Source organism: Nipponia nippon, unplaced genomic scaffold, assembly GCF_047370975.1.
Source record: "Nipponia nippon isolate SJK-2023a ecotype South Korea unplaced genomic scaffold, ASM4737097v1 scaffold_1, whole genome shotgun sequence".
In the NCBI taxonomy this organism is placed as follows: domain Eukaryota; kingdom Metazoa; phylum Chordata; class Aves; order Pelecaniformes; family Threskiornithidae; genus Nipponia; species Nipponia nippon.
Window position 1 is genome coordinate 98,210,208 of NW_028262290.1, and position 17,293 is coordinate 98,227,500.

At 42.3% G+C, this 17,293-nt stretch overlaps 1 protein-coding gene across 1 annotated transcript in view; it reads left to right on the forward strand.

Moving 5' to 3' along the window:
• The first annotated feature begins 628 nt into the window (after window positions 1-628).
• The window catches only part of DTNBP1 (dystrobrevin binding protein 1), a 145,772-nt gene continuing 129,107 nt past the window's right edge, over window positions 629-17,293 (forward strand). The window contains exon 1 of the mRNA XM_087764274.1: window positions 629-646. The gene's annotated coding sequence lies outside the window, so the exon portion shown is untranslated. The remainder of the gene's footprint in view (window positions 647-17,293) is intronic.

Here is a 17,293-nt window from a genome sequence, read left to right on the forward strand (position 1 = left end):
TAAGGTATTTTAAGGTCAGAATAAGAATTAAGATACGATCAAAGCTCTGTCCGAAACTTGAAGGCAAAATTAGAAGAGTTATTTGGGGGAAACAGAAGAAAAATTGTAAAAAGAAGAACTCAAAATGAGTCAGAGGGCAGAAAGATGAGTGACCATGTGTGTTGTTTAAAAATATGCCAACTGCACACAAGGAAAAATTTGATGTGAAAAAAAATTGTATGTGCAGTGGCTGGCAAAAGTTTCGAGTTCTCACTGGACAAGTGAACTAAATAATTCAAGGCACTCTCACAGCTACTGAACTGAATTGATGAGCCTAGATTGCTGATCTCGCATATGGTTCAGGGGAATCTGCACCAGTCCATATCATTATCACCTTCATTTCTAACTCTCTTACAGTTACAGCAGTTTGGGAATGTTCAGTGTGAAAATTAAGTTCCTTACGAAAGCAGAGCTGGTGAGATTCTGGCTTTACACTTGATTCTTCACTTTTCAGTCATTGCTGCCTTTATTTCTAATTATCTCACGTTACAGAACCACCAAAGGAATCCAGAGGCAACTGGAAATCTGCTGTGCTGAGCGCTGTACAGACAGCTACAGACAGTCCCTGCCCCAAGCACCAGCAGAAACAGCAACAAGCTTCTAAAAGGTAAGAAAATAGCCACTGTTTAAGAATGTTTTTCAGGGCTGGAGTGTTGATAGATTATGTATTATATCTACTGGGGCTGCATCACCTTCAATTAACAAGGTTACAGTAAAATGAGTCCTCGTATCACCACTTTTGGGATAATGCAGAGCAAAATCATGGGGGGAAAAAGGCAGCAATGCAATGGCTAACAAACTGCATGTAAGTATTGGAAGATAAGCACAAAATACGAGGGATGATTATCAAAGGTCTATAAATACAGCCTAGAGAAAAGAAAACTCAAGGGGCCGTAGCTTCAGTCTATAAATACCTTCAAAATATAAATATAAATGAAGGAAGGGAATTACTCGATCTCAGCAGATGCTGAGACACAGAAGCAAGCTAACAAAGAAAGAGTTGAGACTAAGCTCAGAGTGTATTTCTGAATGCTAAAACCAGTTGGAATCTGAAAGAGACTAAGTCTCAAAGAGGGTATCATCCTGGTAATACTCACAGATGTATTAGGTGAGGCATTAGTGGAAGAAATGCAGGCAGGGTGCAATCTTGCAAAAAGTAGAAAGACAAGCTGGCTGACCTAGCTCCCACATCTGTCTGGTGTCAGGCATGGCCTGAATGGATTCTCAACCCTTGGGACAGGTGTTTACAACACTCAGGCTCCTGCAATGCGACAGGAACATAGTAGCTGGAGAGCAAAGAACCGCAGCGGTAACAAAATAGACATGAAGCAAGACCTTTTTGAAGTCAAAAGACAAACAAAATCCAAATTAACTTGGGGACTTTATGAGAGTTTTTAGGTCAACTTCACCCCAGAGCATTAAGGCTTTTGTCTTTCCTTTTGTTGAGGGGAAGCTTGTCAAGTACTGATGTGGCCCATAGCTATTCTCACATGGAGATGCTGTCCTTGAAAACGTTGGCTCCTAGGATGCACGAATCAAAATGCAACATTGCACGTGGGACTGGCAGTCCCCCAACCCTGCCTGCAGCTTATGTCTGAAGGTAGCTTATTTTGTGCATGTTACTCGGGGATAGGGGACTCTGGGAGTCCAAATGCAGCGTTTGGTTGGGGGAAGAGTGTAAGTATCCTCTGGGTTTCTGTAAATCTTCCCTAGTGCTGACAGTTACAGTATGGTCAGAAAGAAGTTCAGACTTTGGCCTTGTATGGATAAAACTGCATGCAAGAGTGTTGTTAATGCAATATCCCATGTTAGGAAATCACATAGTTGTGGTGCTCCATAGTATTTCAGCCTCATTCACTGTAATTTTAATTTCTTGTTTAGACGTAGGGCTAAAAATGTCTGTTATTATATATGCAAAAATGGGCACATTAATATTACTATAGGACCAGTAATTTGTTCAATTTCTTAGGGTTTTTTACATCTATATTAGCAACTGCAACATTGCATGAAGAATTTTCACATTTAACACATTTTATTGTGTTGGCTACTGAATCCTGACTAGTAACATTATTTTAGATGTGTTACTGATAAACAATTTTCTTGCAGTATAAAATGTGAGGCTTGATAGAGAGCAATCAATACAGCAGTTGCTCCCAGTCCTGCCAATTGCCAAGCACTTCAGTTTCTAGCATCTTCAATGATTTCCTGAAGACCACGTCTCTTTTAAAGGCTTTAGATCCTTTAAAGCCCAACTAACTATAAACAGCGTAGAAGAAGGAATAATTCTCCCAGTTAAGCCTCCCACAGAGACTGTTCTCTGTGCCAGTGTACAGATGAATAGGCTTTGAATGCTAATTGTAACACTGTGTGTACTCTTCCTGAGCTAATCAGCTCACAGGGTACAGACAAGCAACTTTTATTATCAGTTCCATTCCACCACACAAACCATCCTGAAATGCTTTTCCAATAGCTAATTTAGAGACCTCCCGTTGGATTAGTTCAGGCTGTGGAAGGTTTGTAAACAAGCTGTGTTATTCAAGAGGAATTTGCTCTCCCTCAGTGTCTCTCTCACATTCTCTTTCTTGCCTAAAGTACTAGGATCTAATGGAAATAGTTGCTCGAGTGGGAAGCAAAGCATGTTAATACCTACTGGCAAAAGCACATGTTCAATGTCTCAAGAGGTTTCATGTGCGACAGACTAGAAAACTCACTTGCAGAGCTAAGTAACAGTGTATTTGTTTCACAAAGTAAAAAATCATTGCAAAAAAAAAAATTTCTCCTTTTGATAGTGGAGTAGTTTTTACCATTAGAAGTTATACACAAATTTGGTTTTGTCCCTCACTTTGGAATGAGATATTGTACATATGATCGAAGCTAGCAATGATAACCTTCAGATATAAAACCTCTGCTGGGAACTCTGCCAACATGAACAGCAGACAGCATCAACAAGCTGAATCCTAAGAGCTTCCTCACACCTTGTGTGGCTGTTTAGATCTGTATTGAATGGGTAAAGAAGTGCTGCTAAAACTGAGTATTTTCTACGGGTACAAGTGAACACAACAGCAATGTGATGAAGACACCTTCAGACTAAGTATTCTCTGCTTTTATATGCCCAGTAAATGTACTCCTAATCTGTTCAGAAGTCTGTTTTGTTAAAAAAAAAAAAAAGGAGTGCAGTTTCACAGAAAGAAGCCTTCTAATGTTTTTGGCACTGCTCTGTTTTAATTCTTTAGGAAAAGAGAATTCAGACTGACTGTGGAGAAACGGGCTTTCTTTATAAGCTAAAATGTGTGAATAGCTGGTAGCAGTCCTCAGGGGAAAAAAAAAAGAAACAAACCCACCCCCCACCCCCGAAAAAAAAAAAAACAACCCAAGAGAGAACTCCTTATCTGAGATAATGGTAGTTTTGTAATTTAATAGTATTCTTATTAAAAAACAAAGATTGTAGTGTAGCACAAATGGACTTTCAGAGACCCTTTGTAATTGTTCCCTCCTTGCTGAAAGTTCATTTGATCCTATTGTGTCCATATTCCACTGTAACATGTTGTATACTATTCTGAACTGCGCCAGGGAGCTGCTGCCGTTATATACTACAATCTGGTGCAGGAAGTTCTTTGTATGCCATTAAAAATCCACATTGAGTTGAAGCGTGGGTATACATTTTCCTGCCATGGAATTAAGATGCAAAACAAGGACCTTGTCTTCAGATAAGCCACTCACCAAATCCCCAGTTTATGTTGAAAACTGAAAGAGGAAAACTACTGAATGATCTGGTCTCTGTTACAGCTGAAAACACATTTATGAAAGTGACTTAATTCTTCAGCCACCCTCTGTAACCTATTTTGTTCAGCACTGGAGTCACATTTTTCAAAGCGCTTAATATCTTTCTTGACCAACTTTTGAAATGGGAAGAGCAGATCAAACTCCCCTTCTGCTGATGTCAGTAGCAGAATCCCACTTCTTCAGCCAGCAAGTGAATAACTGTGGTTCCCACTGGCAGTATGAGTACCTCAGGAAACAGTATTCATGTCCCACATAAGTGACTCCTTTGTTTCTTGTCCATATTGACTGCGTATGCCACAGCAGCTCCTTATACAATACAAGCAAAGAGTCTAAAGAGTGTTTTAGAACTGCATGAAAATGGCATCTGGTCTTCACTTCAGACAAGGATCTCTTACATACGTTTCCTTTGCCTTTCTCTCGTTAGTGAGGAGATGAAAATCTCAAGCATCTCATAGCTCATTATTAATACATAGTCATTCTCTGCTGCTCACAAGGGAGATGGAGAGACTGACAGCAGGTCCCTGAGACAGCAGCCTGATTATACAACCCCTATACATTGACAATTCCTGGTGACTGCATAGAAGAAAGGACCAGTTACAGTTATTACCAATATTTGTTAGGCACCAGTAGCGTTTGGGGTGCTCTACAAGGAAAACACTGTCCTACTTCATCCTGAAGAACAACGGATGTCAAAAGACTCTTTTGAAGATGCAGAGATAGTGACAACTTACAATGTTTCCGTCCATTTCCTTTTGCTTTCTACATTTTCTCCTATCATTAAAGAGCCTGTAAATAATAATAGAATGGTGAGGGCATGGTAGTGACAATGGCCCTGATGAAATGAGCTTTGAGGAAGAATTTGAATGAAAAAAAGGAGATACCCACAGGCTGGGAGATAATGTAGCAGCAAGCAAGCATGAGGGAGAGCAAGTGAAAGGAGCACTGGCGTTGGCAGTGATGACTATACAAAAGGAACCAAAGTCAGAGATTTGGCTTGGTGAACTGTTGGGATGAAGCGTTTGATCATGGAAGAGAGAGTGGGAAGATTCAGCGAGACAAGAACATGACTTGATTGTCAGGCAGGAGAAGGCGGTTGTAGGAGCTGCATTTCTGACAGACCGGTAAGGAACAATGAGGATAGGTAGAAAGTGGGGGAAGGTTAGAGGTTATCACCTAACGATACTCAAGATGATAGAGAATAGGATTATTATGGTATTACTCTTACGTATTTAAGGACATGGAACATTAAAATGCATTTAGGACATGAATAGAAGGAGCCACCAGACAAATGAAGGAGGGGAAGGAAGTAGTTCAGTCATGCTGGCACGCCTCACTGGGGAAGGAAACAGATCAGGAAAAGACCAGCAACAAAAGCTATTAGGAGAAAAGAAGGTAAGTTGATGGAAAAAGCTTGTGATAGAGCCTTTCCATCTTCTTCCTGAAGTCAGTAACACTTGTGACATTTGGAGAAAGAATGGCAACAAAAAGGCTTAGGGAAGGAAATGAAAGTCTCAAAGAGGGACTTGATGGGAGCAGTGGGACTTCTGCTTAAGAAAGACTTGAAAAGACTCTTGGAAATAATTCAGTACAGACAGTCTCTCTGGATCTTGAAATGCCCTTTCAAGACATTCAGTGGTGGAAGAAGCAGAAGCAAGATGTGACCTGTGGTTGGGTGTACATCACTCAAATACAAAGGAGAGAATTACAAAGTAGAACCTAAAGAATTAACTTGAGCACCTGTGAAAGCAAAAGAAGGAGCAGGTGGTAAGGAGACCTGGAGCTGCAGGGACACTATGGACAGGCCGATAACTTAGAGGGTATAGCAGAATGGACAAGGAAAAGGGAAAGGTACAAGGAGCACTAAAAGAGCAAAGGCTGGTGACCACTGAAAATTCTGACAATGAACAGTTGGATAAGGGACAATTAGGCATCTATATTCAGTTCAGTTTCTCAGCAAGGAGGACATCTCTGATGTTCAAACATGCTCAGGGTTCTTGGTAAGGAAGAAGATGCCACACTGATGCAACTCTGAATTTAAAAAAAAAGGAAAGGTAGTGAAAACGAAAGTAGTCTACAAAGCTGTATTTACCCAGAGATAAAGATAAATATAGTGAATTCTGGTATCCTAGCTGAGAGGCTGCATGGTTAATCTGTTCCTTTCCATTTTGCAGACTTTGACAAGAGTCAGCATTTGCTCGAAGTAATGAAGCATCAGTATTAGATGCAATCAAAAGACAAGTTCAGGCAATTATTTAGATTCATTCCTTATTTGATCATGCAAAATGCTTCCCTGAAGTAATCTACAGGGCAGTAAGTACTTAGCAGATGCCACCTTGGCTGAAATCAGCAAGTGTGGGATCTGCTAATTATAGTATCTCAGCTACTTCAACCTGTGGTTTCTGGACTCCTGAGGAGACATAGATTACTTCTAAGGAGTCTGCCAAAGCAAGTCTAGAATCAGTAGGTTCAGATTTGCTGTACAGGATCTGTATCTCCAGTGAGAAATTTCAAGGAATCTGTAAATTAAAAAGGAATGTCCAACTACATAGTAGTTTTCAGTTCTTTCTCTCTCCAGATCTTGTGGTTGACCTAGAGAAATATTACAGAAAGGTAATTAAGCATGCAATAGCTTCCCCTCTTCTTGAATTTTATGAATATTTCCCTTCTTTCCCTTCCACCCCCAAGGGCATTCCATGCTATTTAGAAAGTGTTTGTTCAAAGATAGATTAATCTGTATATAAGATCCTAAGGATGAGATGTATATCTGAGGTCTCTTCATTCTAGAAATAGACCACATGCTGTACTTACACGTAGTCAAGTGACTCAATTTTTAATAATGAGACTATCACAGTGGAGGATAAACAAAGGATTTACACTTTACTGCCCAAAGTTATGGGTAATTACTCCTTTTTCTTTCCAAAAAGTGCTAGTTTTATCAGCATTTATCCTAGCCCTTTATAGAATTCTCTCACTTCAGCAACTCCAAGGTTGGTTTTGACACAGAATGAACTGAAACAGGACACTGGGATTTGCTTTCAGAAAAGAGGAAGGTTACCTTAACCATACTAATTAGTGTTCTAGTACTTCCTTTATTTTTAAACTATTAGTTTGCTTAATAAGAAGGGCAGAGGGAGAAGGTTTGCAGACATATTGTTTCACATCAAAGGATACATTTCAGATCAACTCTACAAGTTACTTTTCTCCACTTACAGTAACCTTCCCTGTTGGTTCACTGTTCCCTATGGTAACACTCTGCCAAAGATATTCAATATCCATTACTTGCTGCAGTCCTTAATTTGTACCTGCTATCTTCAGAGACTTGAGTTGTCTGTCTGTCTCAAAGGACAGGTTTTTAACATGGGCTAAGATGTGAACATCCTTGCAGATGCAGGACTGGACATACCACTTATGTAGGTCCTATGATTTATTTATATACAGCAGTATATGTTTGCTGTCTAATGCAAGAGTGCAATGGAACTTCACCTATACATGACGAACTCCTCCCTTGTTTGGCTTTTCACTCTTGTTCTTCAATGGCAGTGTGGGGAACCAACCTGCAACCCACAACTTCGGCAAAGGAAAAAAAAAAGTATATTAGTAGTCTGAGAACCATAATAAAACCTGGAGTTTTCATTTGTCTGTTAATTTCTACATGGTATTCTGCAAGCAAGCGGGAGCTCACTCTTCTTGCTCCAAGCCAAGTAGAAGCCATTAGTTTCTCAGCAGGACATATCCTGAGCTCAGTGTCACACTATTAAATCTATACAACTTCCAGGGGCCTTGCAGTTTGAGCAAAGTGAGCTTGCACCTGCCTTCAAAACGCAAGAGAAATACACTCTTTTTGTCTGTGGGCAGAACTATTGTATCCTTGTTTCTCTGATTATCAGAAAAGGATATATACTACTTTTCCTCAGAGCAGCAAGAGAAGGAAAAACAAATACTGGTAAGTTGCTTAAAAAAAATTAATATGTATTTCAAGATTAAGAGTTAGATCTTTTTATTACAACATGCAATTTTCCTTTTATTTCCACGGATAGCAATCTCACTTTATACTCCAAACTTATCATATAATCATAGAATCGTCAAGGTTGGAAAAGACCCTTAAGATCATCGAGTCCAACTATCAACGTATCACTGCCAAGTCCATCTATACCATGTCCTCGAGCACCCTATCTATCCGTTCTTTAAATACCTCCAGGGATGGAGACTCAACCACTTCCCTGGGCAGCCTGTTCCAATGCTTGACCACCCTCTCGGTGAAGAAGTTTTTCCTAATGTCTAACCTAAACCTCCCCTGGCGCAGCTTGAGGCCGTTTCCTCTTGTCCTATCACTCGTTACTAGGGAGAAGAGACCGACCCCCACCTCGCTACAGCCTCCTTTCAGGTAGTTGCAGAGAGCAATAAGGTCTCCCCTCAGCCTCCTCTTCTCCAGACTAAACAACCCCAGCTCCCTCAGCCACTCCTCATAATACTTGTGCTCTAGACCCTTCACCAGCTTCGTTGCCCTTCTCTGGACACGCTCCAGCACCTCGATGTCCTTCGTGTAGTGAGGGGCCCAAAACTGAACACAGTACTCGAGGTGCAGCCTCACTAGTGCTGAGTACAGGGGCACTATCACCTCCCTGGTCCTGCTGGCCACACTATTCTTGGTACAGGCCAGGATGCCATTGGCCCTCTTGGCCACCTGAGCACACTGCTGGCTCATGTTCAGGCGGCTGTCAACCAACAGCCCCAGGTCCTTTTCCGCCAGGCAGCTCTCCAGCCACTCCTCCCCCAGCCTGTAGCGTTGCATGGGGTTGTTGTGACCCAAGTGCAGGACCCAGCACTGAGCCTTGTTGAACCTCATACAGTTGGCCCCGGCCCATCGATCCAGCCTGTCCAGGTCCCTCTGCAGGGCCTTCCTACCCTCCAGCAGATCGACACTTCCACCCAACTTGGTGTCATCTGCAAACTTACTGAGGGTGCACTCGATCCCCTCATCCAGATCATCAGTGAAGATACTGAACAGGACCGGCCCCAGTACTGAGCCCTGGGGAACACCACTCGTGACCGGCCGCCAACTGGATTTGACTCCATTTACCACCACTCTCTGGGCTCGGCCGTCCAGCCAGTTTTTAACCCAGCGCAGAGTGCACGCATCCAAGCCGTGTGCAGCCAGCTTCTCCAGGAGAATGCTGTGGGAGACTGTGTCAAAGGCCTTACTAAAGTCCAAGTAGACAACATCCACAGCCTTCCCCTCATCCACTAAGCGGGTCACCTTGTCAGAGAAGGAGACCAGGTTAGTGAAACAGGACCTCCCTTTCATAAACCCATGCTGGCTGGGCCTGATCCCTCGGTTGTCCCGCACTTGCTGCATAATGGCACTCAAGATGACCTGCTCCATGACCTTCCCTGGCACCGAGGTCAGGCTGACAGGCCTGTAGTTCCCGGGATCCTCCTTCCGACCCTTCTTGTAGAGGGGTGTCACGTTTGCTAGCTTCCAGTCATCCGGGACCTCCCCGGTTGACCAGAACTGCTGATAAATGATGGAGAGTGGCCTGGCCAGCTCCTCTGCCAGCTCCCTCAGTATCCTCAGGTGGATCCCATCTGGGCCCATGGACTTGTGCGCATCCAGGTGGAGGAGCAGGTCAGCGACTGCCACCTCTTCAACAACTGGGACTTCACTCTGCATCCTATCTCCATCTCCCAGCTCAGGGGCCGATGACTAGCTTGACTATTAAAGACTGAGGCAAAGAAGGCATTAAGTACCCCTGCCTTCTCCTCATCCTTCATGGCAAGGTTACCTTCTGCATCCAACAAAGGAGGGAGATTCTCCCTGGCCCTTCTTTTGTCACTGACATATTTATAAATATACGTCAGTCTTCGAACACAAACTTACAGCTCTTTCTTCTTAAAATACACAGCAATAGGGGACAGCAAATACAGGTGTATAACCTTTGCTGAGGAACAAGCAACTCACTGTACACTCTTAACAAAAAAGATGGATTTCCCCAAATGCCTAACAAACAACACTGGATTGTACAAAACAATTCTATATCCTCCAATCATGGAGGGCTCTCTGAATCTGCACTTTTGACCTGAAGGCTGTTAAGGAACATCTAAAGGAAATATGAAAATGTAGGAGCCAAGATCAAGCAGATGGATCGACATTAAAGGGAAGAAGGGGGTCATATTTAATGTACTTCACATAAGTTGCTCCAAGTATAACTTCAAACAGTATCACCTTTTTTTTATCATCTACTCACTTAGAAGTAAAAATAAAATCCTTCTTTTGATTTTGTATGAAAGACAATACATGTATCATATCTTTGTCATGCAGTACAAACCAGCTTCCCAGTGACACTCTGCAGTAACTTCTTTCTGCTTTTTCCATTCAAAGAGAATTAAAATTTCACATTTAACTTCTTGCAGGTAAAGGTGCATGAGTTATTGGAAAATCGGGGAAGTCTGTTGGTGACTGTAGAAAGTTCTAAAAGTCTTTGCCTATGTTTAAGACGTCCACTGTCTTCGACAGATAATGCCAAGACCTTGTACGAGGACTCTCTACTGTCTTTGTGTTCAGGGATTACTCAGAGCTTTTTCTTCTCCACAGAGGGCACTGCAAGCAATAGCAAAGCATGGCATCTTGGAAAATGGATGCTCCTCAGAGTCAGATGCAGAGAATGTTCTGTCTGGATGACACTCATACTGCCATTTTCAAAGTCAGAAAAACCCCATATACTTCCTCCAAGCCTTCAATTTCTGCCCCTGGAATCTACCCAGCATACTTTATAATAGGGATGACTATTGGCAGCGTGGGGGCTGCATCTGTGTCCTGGGATTAAGGTGGTCAGTAAAGCATCCAAATAGAGGAGACTGCTGTGTACAGCTGGTTACAGATCTAATTTAGGTCTGGCAGGATTCATTAGGACACAGCTGTACTGATCTGACTGCTAAACATCTACCCAACTACAGCAAAGTTGCAGAGCTCTATAACACAGAAAAATCTTTTCAAAAACAAACAAAGAAAGAAAAAAATCAATTTGGGTAAATCTGAGGGCTTCAGACACTTGTCTGTAAGTTGACTGCAAGCAACAAAACAGTTAGATGCAATCTCCCAACAGAGTAAGTCTGTGGAACCAAAGGCAACCAGTACAGCATGGGCCAACCAAAGGTGACACACAGCTGGATCTCTTAGTCACTAACAAGGAAGAACTAGCTGGAGATATGGTAATCACTAGTAGCTTTGGCAGCAGTGGCCATGGAATAGCGAAGTTCAAGATCCTGACAGGTGTGAGGAAGGACAGTAGCAGAGTACTCAGGTGGACCTCAGGTGAGCAGACTTCAGTTTATTCAGGGGATTCCCGTGGGAGGCAGCTCTGAAGGGCCAAGGATCTCTAGGAAACTGGCAGGTCTTCAAGGACAGCATTCTCCAAGTGCAAGAATGATCCACTCTGATATTCAGGAAGACAAGTAGATGCTTCATGAGACTCTCTTGGCTAGGCAGGGAACTTGAGATGAAGCTTCAGTGTGAAAAGGCAGTATACAGGAGGTGGAAGCAGGGACAGGCTATAAAGAACGAATACAGAAATATTTTCTGGGCATGCAGGGACAACACTAGGAAAGCCAAAGCTTACCTAAAGTTGACACCTGTAAGGGGTATCAAGGGCAACAAGAGCCCTTAGTACTAAAAGGACAAACAGGGAAACTGTGGGACCATTGTTACATGGGGTGTGTGACAGCAGGCACAGATAATGTCTTCTTTGCCTCGGTCCTCACAAACAAGATTTCCTAGGCTTCTCTGTTTAGAAAAAAGGGTCCAAGGATAAGAACTACCAGCAGAAGATGAGGATTACTTGAGAAAACTTGACCCATAAAAGGCCATAGTACCTGGCAGGCTACATTCATGGGTGGTCAGGAAACTGGCTAAAATCCTGGCAGGGCCACTCTCAATCATCTTTGAAAGGCCATGGAAATCAAGGGAGAGCCCAGATGGCTGAAGAAAGGCAAATGATGCGTCTCGCTTCAGAAGAGGACAAAAGAAGAATCCAGAGAACAACCAGACAGTCAAACTCACTTTGCTCCCTGGCAAAACCATGAAACAAGTCCTCTTGAAACACACTTCTGGGTACATTGGGGAGAAGAAAGTGATTAGGAACAGTCTGGATTGAACAAGAGTAAGTCATGTTGGATCAATCTGATTGCCTTCTGCGCTGCAATGACTGGATCTGTGGACAAACAGGAGAGCAATGGCTGACACGTACCTCAACTTTAGCAAGGCTTTTGACACTGTCTCCTACAGTATTCTTGCACCCAAGTTAGGATGTTATGGTCTAGATGGGTGAACAACAAGATGGGTGAATAACTGGTTGGATGATTAGGCTCAGAGGATAGTGATTAATGGGACGTACACTACCCAGAGGCTGGTGGCTAGTGCAGTACTGCAGGTGTCAATCCTGGGACCTATCCTATTTGACATCATTATAAATGACCTAGAGGAGGTGATGTGATGGAGGGCACACTGACGAATTTGCAGATAACACCAAACTTGGAAGGGGAGGGGAGGATGACAGTCCCCCCTTAAGCAGGGCAGCCCTGCTTGAGGGCAGAGCTGCCATTCACAGGGGCCTACACAGACTGGAGGAATGAATGGGCTGACAACAACCTTATGAAATTCAAGAGATAGAAATCCAAAGTCCTTCCCTCAGGAAGGAAGAGACCCAGCATCAAGATGGGGCAGGAACTGACTGACTGGGAAGCAGCTCTGCTGAGAAGAACCTGGGCGTTGTGATTTGCAGTGAGCTGAATGTGACCCAGCTGCGTGCTTGGCAGCAAGGAAGGACAACAGCATCCTGGGCTGTACGAAAAGGAGGACGTCCAGTAGACTGACATGCTCAGTAGACTGATGTGCCCAGTACTCATTAGATCACATTTAGATACTGTGTCCAGTTTTAGACCCCTCAATACAGGAAAGACATAGATAACCTGGAACAAGTTCAGCGGAGAGCCACCAAGATGGTTCGGGGTAAGAACTCTTGCTCTATGAGGAGAGGTTGAGAGATCAGGTCTTGTTCAGCCTTGAGAAGGTATGAAGGGGAACATAACAGCAGCCTGCCAGTAGCTACAAGGGGGCTATCAAGAAGATGAATCTAGGCTCTTCACAGTGGTGCATCGTGGGAGGACAAGAGGCAATGGGCATAAATTGAAACAAGAGAGGTTCAGACCGGCTATAAGGAAATGCTTTTCCCCTCATGAGGGCAGTCAAGCAGGGGAACACATTGCTCACAAAGGCTGTACAGTCTCCAGCCTTGGAGATTTCCAGTACTCAACTGGTTAAAACCCTGAGCAACCTGGTCTGATCCCATAGCTGGCCCTAATTTGAGCAGGAGGTTGGACTAGAGACCTCCTGTATTATCATATGATTGTCTGAACATGACAACCAGTCTAGCCTCTGCAGCATCATGAATCCTGAAGAGTGCTGTGACTTCTTGCTTTCCATTGTCTTTTTAGATAATGAGAACACTTTGATAGGACTTGCATGAAAATGAAACGAAGAAACCAGATCTCAGTATCTGATGCCATCCTATGCCCTTTAGAGCCATGCAGCCAACTAGTGTCCCAGACACCCAGCTTGCTATGAAAGGAAATGTGAAGTTAAGCATTCCCAACAAAACAACAAACAGCTGCTGTATCTACAACAGGGAAGGCAAAACAAACAATCTGCAGCTTTTTATTGCAGTGGTATTGATACTTTTATTTCCACTTGCAATAAAGTTGCTAATATCAGCAAAATTTATTCTAGATTATAAGACTATGCAAATATCTATATAAATCAAGTATAGTGCTTGGATTCTTGGCAGTTGGCCAGTACAGCCCTCTGCAAGTTTGGCTATTTCTATATTAAGCATTCATGGTTATGCCTCTCTCCTGGACTATCAAGCTAGAAGATTACCCTTCACTGTATGTTTCTCTGTGTGGGACAAAGTCTAGCAATGGAGTTGCATTTACAGGCAATAGAATATGTAAATGATATGCGCTGCAATTATATAAATGTCCATTCTTCTGAGCGAGGTCCATTTAAGAATGCCCTGCTGGCTTTAGGAAAGGATTATAGTTCATAGGTTCCTGACTGAAACAATAAACAAACCATGTAAGTGGCAAAGTTAGCTGGAGGAAGAAACACAGAAGATTTGTTCAGTGACATAAATTAGGACTTAGAATTATCTCAACAGTTTACGTAACATTTGCTGTGCATGAATCCATTGCCTGTGGTGTTTAATATTGCATGTGTGATTTGGCAGATCCAGTGCAATTTTACAGTGAAGCAAGGACACAACAGATGACAACTCTCCATGAAGCAAAAAAAGTGATAGCTGTATTAACATATTGCAGATGTAGTGAAATGGATCTGGGTTTTAGTAATTATTTATTTATCTGCATGTGGGATTATTTTGTCTCTTTTGCAGATTTTGGTTTGGGGTTTTTATCTTGTTTTGGTTTTGTACATAGGTCACTATTGCCTAAGTAAGAACCTAATATTTGTAACGTACTGAGTGCATCACTTCGTGTTTTGGAGTACAGTGGCAGTTGCTTCTTGTAACACAGCGATAGTAACGAGGAGCAATTTGAAACACTGATACTGTTCAAATCAAAATAGGAAAGATGATAACCTTGCAGATCAAAGGGCATGCAAAAATGTATGTGTGTTTTGTCCATGTAATTGTAACTCTCTGCATTTATTATGACAGATTTAAAACACTTGAACTGACAAACCTGAACATGCCCAATCACCCTACACAGAAATCTGTGGTTAGAAAAGAGCCTTGCCAGAGAGCATTTCAGAGCTTTCATACCACCCTGCTCTACCTTTGCCAAGAGGACTCAAGGAAGCACTTCAGCAAGTGAAAGACTTGCAAAGGGTGCCCTTTGATGATAGGCACATCACAGATATAATTCTTGCTCTGTGCAGTCATCAAAAACCATTTCAAGCACTGAGATCTATAGTTCTGCTTTCCGTTACGTTTAGTGTCATCAGCAAAACCCACCCAAAAAATTAGAAAACAAAACCCCAAACTAAATAACTCCCCCCCAGGTCAAGAACTTCCTTGTTGCCAAGTAGCAACTTTGTCCTGACTGCAGAATAGCAGGGGAATAAAAAGCTCTATGTGCAATCTATTAGTCTAATACATAGATGGAGATATCACTTCTGGAAGTCCCAGACAGTGCAGATATGGCATACGGGCACGTACCGGCCCCTTTGAGCATTGCTTGCCAGCAGTGATAACAGGGTTAGTTAAATATACTCTGCTGAAGAAATAAACAGCATTTTCTAGTCAAGTGCCTGAGCAGTAAGCAGCCAGTCATATTAGTGCTGAAGGAAGGAGTCTAAGGTTTAATTTCCAGGAAGGCTGTCTGTATAACAGCAGCTATGTCAGAGGAGCAATATCTAGTTTACACAACAAAATATCCTTGCACTACTAAGCTGCGGGCAAAGACTGCAAATCAAAATTAATTAAAAGTGTGTCTTGGCTGCATAGAGACAGAAATGCTGCAGCCCAGTAGAGAAGCAAGAAAAGCCAATCGGGGCACTGGTGAACATTTAATAGGAGTTTATCTTTTGAAATGCATGGAGTACATCACTGAGAGGGACAGCATCTAGCAGCTTTCCCCTCAATTTGCAGTACTTTTATTACTGAGACCGAAATACATGTTTCACTTCTGTATTTTTTTGAACAAAACAATAGGGCATTTTCATAGGTGAGGATGACAACTACCTTTTGGCTTTACCCATCTTATTCCAGGCTACAAATAGATTCACCTTGTCATTGTGAATACCCTTTGCCCTGCTCCTACCCCCAACTGTTTATTCAACCATGACAACATTTTGGGATAGCATTATCAAATGGCTGGGATAAATTTCACCGTGATTTAACTTGGAACAGCCTTTTCAGTGAAAGCATTTGCTATTACAGACCCTGATAATGGCACCCCTAGGTACAATACCCTATTGCAGAAGGTCTGTGTTAAACATTACACATTCCAAAATAGTTACCTCCTCAGGAACAAAATCATTAAGCTGAGTAGCCTGACTTAATTAGACTTAAATGTCATCAGTGATTCACTCTGTTTTAATAAACTCATCTGTTTTCATGTCACTTCTGTAATTTATGCCATAAAAAGCCAGTCATGTTGTTCCAATGCCCCAGGAGCACAGTTAGAAACTATCTGAAAACCTTTCAGGGCTACCTTCTCAAAGGTTTCATGCCGTTGTAACAGATGCAAACAGTGTCTGTGAAGGTAAAGCCTTTTCAGGGAAAGGCGTCACAGAGAACTTTGTGGCTACTAGAATATTTAGAGCAACGTAAAAAAAGAGCACAAGTGCACTGAAGGAGGAGCTCTGTTGAGAATTCTGCTACACTACAGAGCTCTGAAAGTGAGTAGAGTAAGAAGCAGTAAACATAAGGAAATGGGTGTTTATGGGAAAATTATTTAAAAATGTAAGTCTCAAAATTTGCCTGGCAGCTTAGCAGGTTCACTGTCTTCCCTAATTCTTTCGGAAAGAAGTGCCAGAGCTGTGGGTCAGAGACAAAGAACAGGCTTTCTTCAACATATACACTATTCACCCTGGGCTTTCATTATACATGGACATTAAAGTTGCCTCAGGAAATCTGTGTAAAGATGTTACATGCATTCAGTTCACTGGCAATTTAAAAGTTAATATATGACTTACCAATATACTCCAAGTACACTTTTACCTGTGGGAGGGCTGTGAGGAAAGGAGCTGTGGTAAGGATCTCACTTTTGTGCACTGAACTGAGTAGTGCACAGATAGCCATCCTAAAGGGAATTTAAGCACTCTGCAGTGGAACTGCACATGATAACCTCCAATGCACCACCCCTAGAAACATGCTCTTCAGCTCTCCCCACATTTAGACTAAAATCAGAAAGCATCATTTTTATGAGAACAGAGTACAAAAAAAAGAGAAAAGGTATTCTCTAAAGATATTCCCCTTTGATGATGGACAGGGGCCAGAACATATATAAGCAACTGTAGGTTACCTAAGTTTCATAAGGTTGGAACTTACTGCTGTGATGGGAGTTTGCTGGACTGGAAGCCTGCCCCAATCTACTTCAAAGCACAGTTGGGAGTAAACAGGTATGCTAATGAAGAAATTACATATGCTACTCATTTACCGGCTCCCAGAGGAGCCTTAATAGCAGAAGTTGATTACACATGCAACAGCAAGAAGGTCCTATACCTGACTAAACACATTCGTGGGTACACCACTCCTTTCTGTGCTAGAAGCAAACAGGACAAGCAATATACAGCCAAAATTAATTATAATGCATCTCCTGGTCAGATTAACAGGACCAAATGCTCACCCTGGTTGGTGGTATTTCTAATTAGAGCCTGAAAGGCACTACTTGATATCATCTGCACTTAAAGAAAAAAAAAAAAAACAATTAAATGAACATACAAATATCCTAGGTA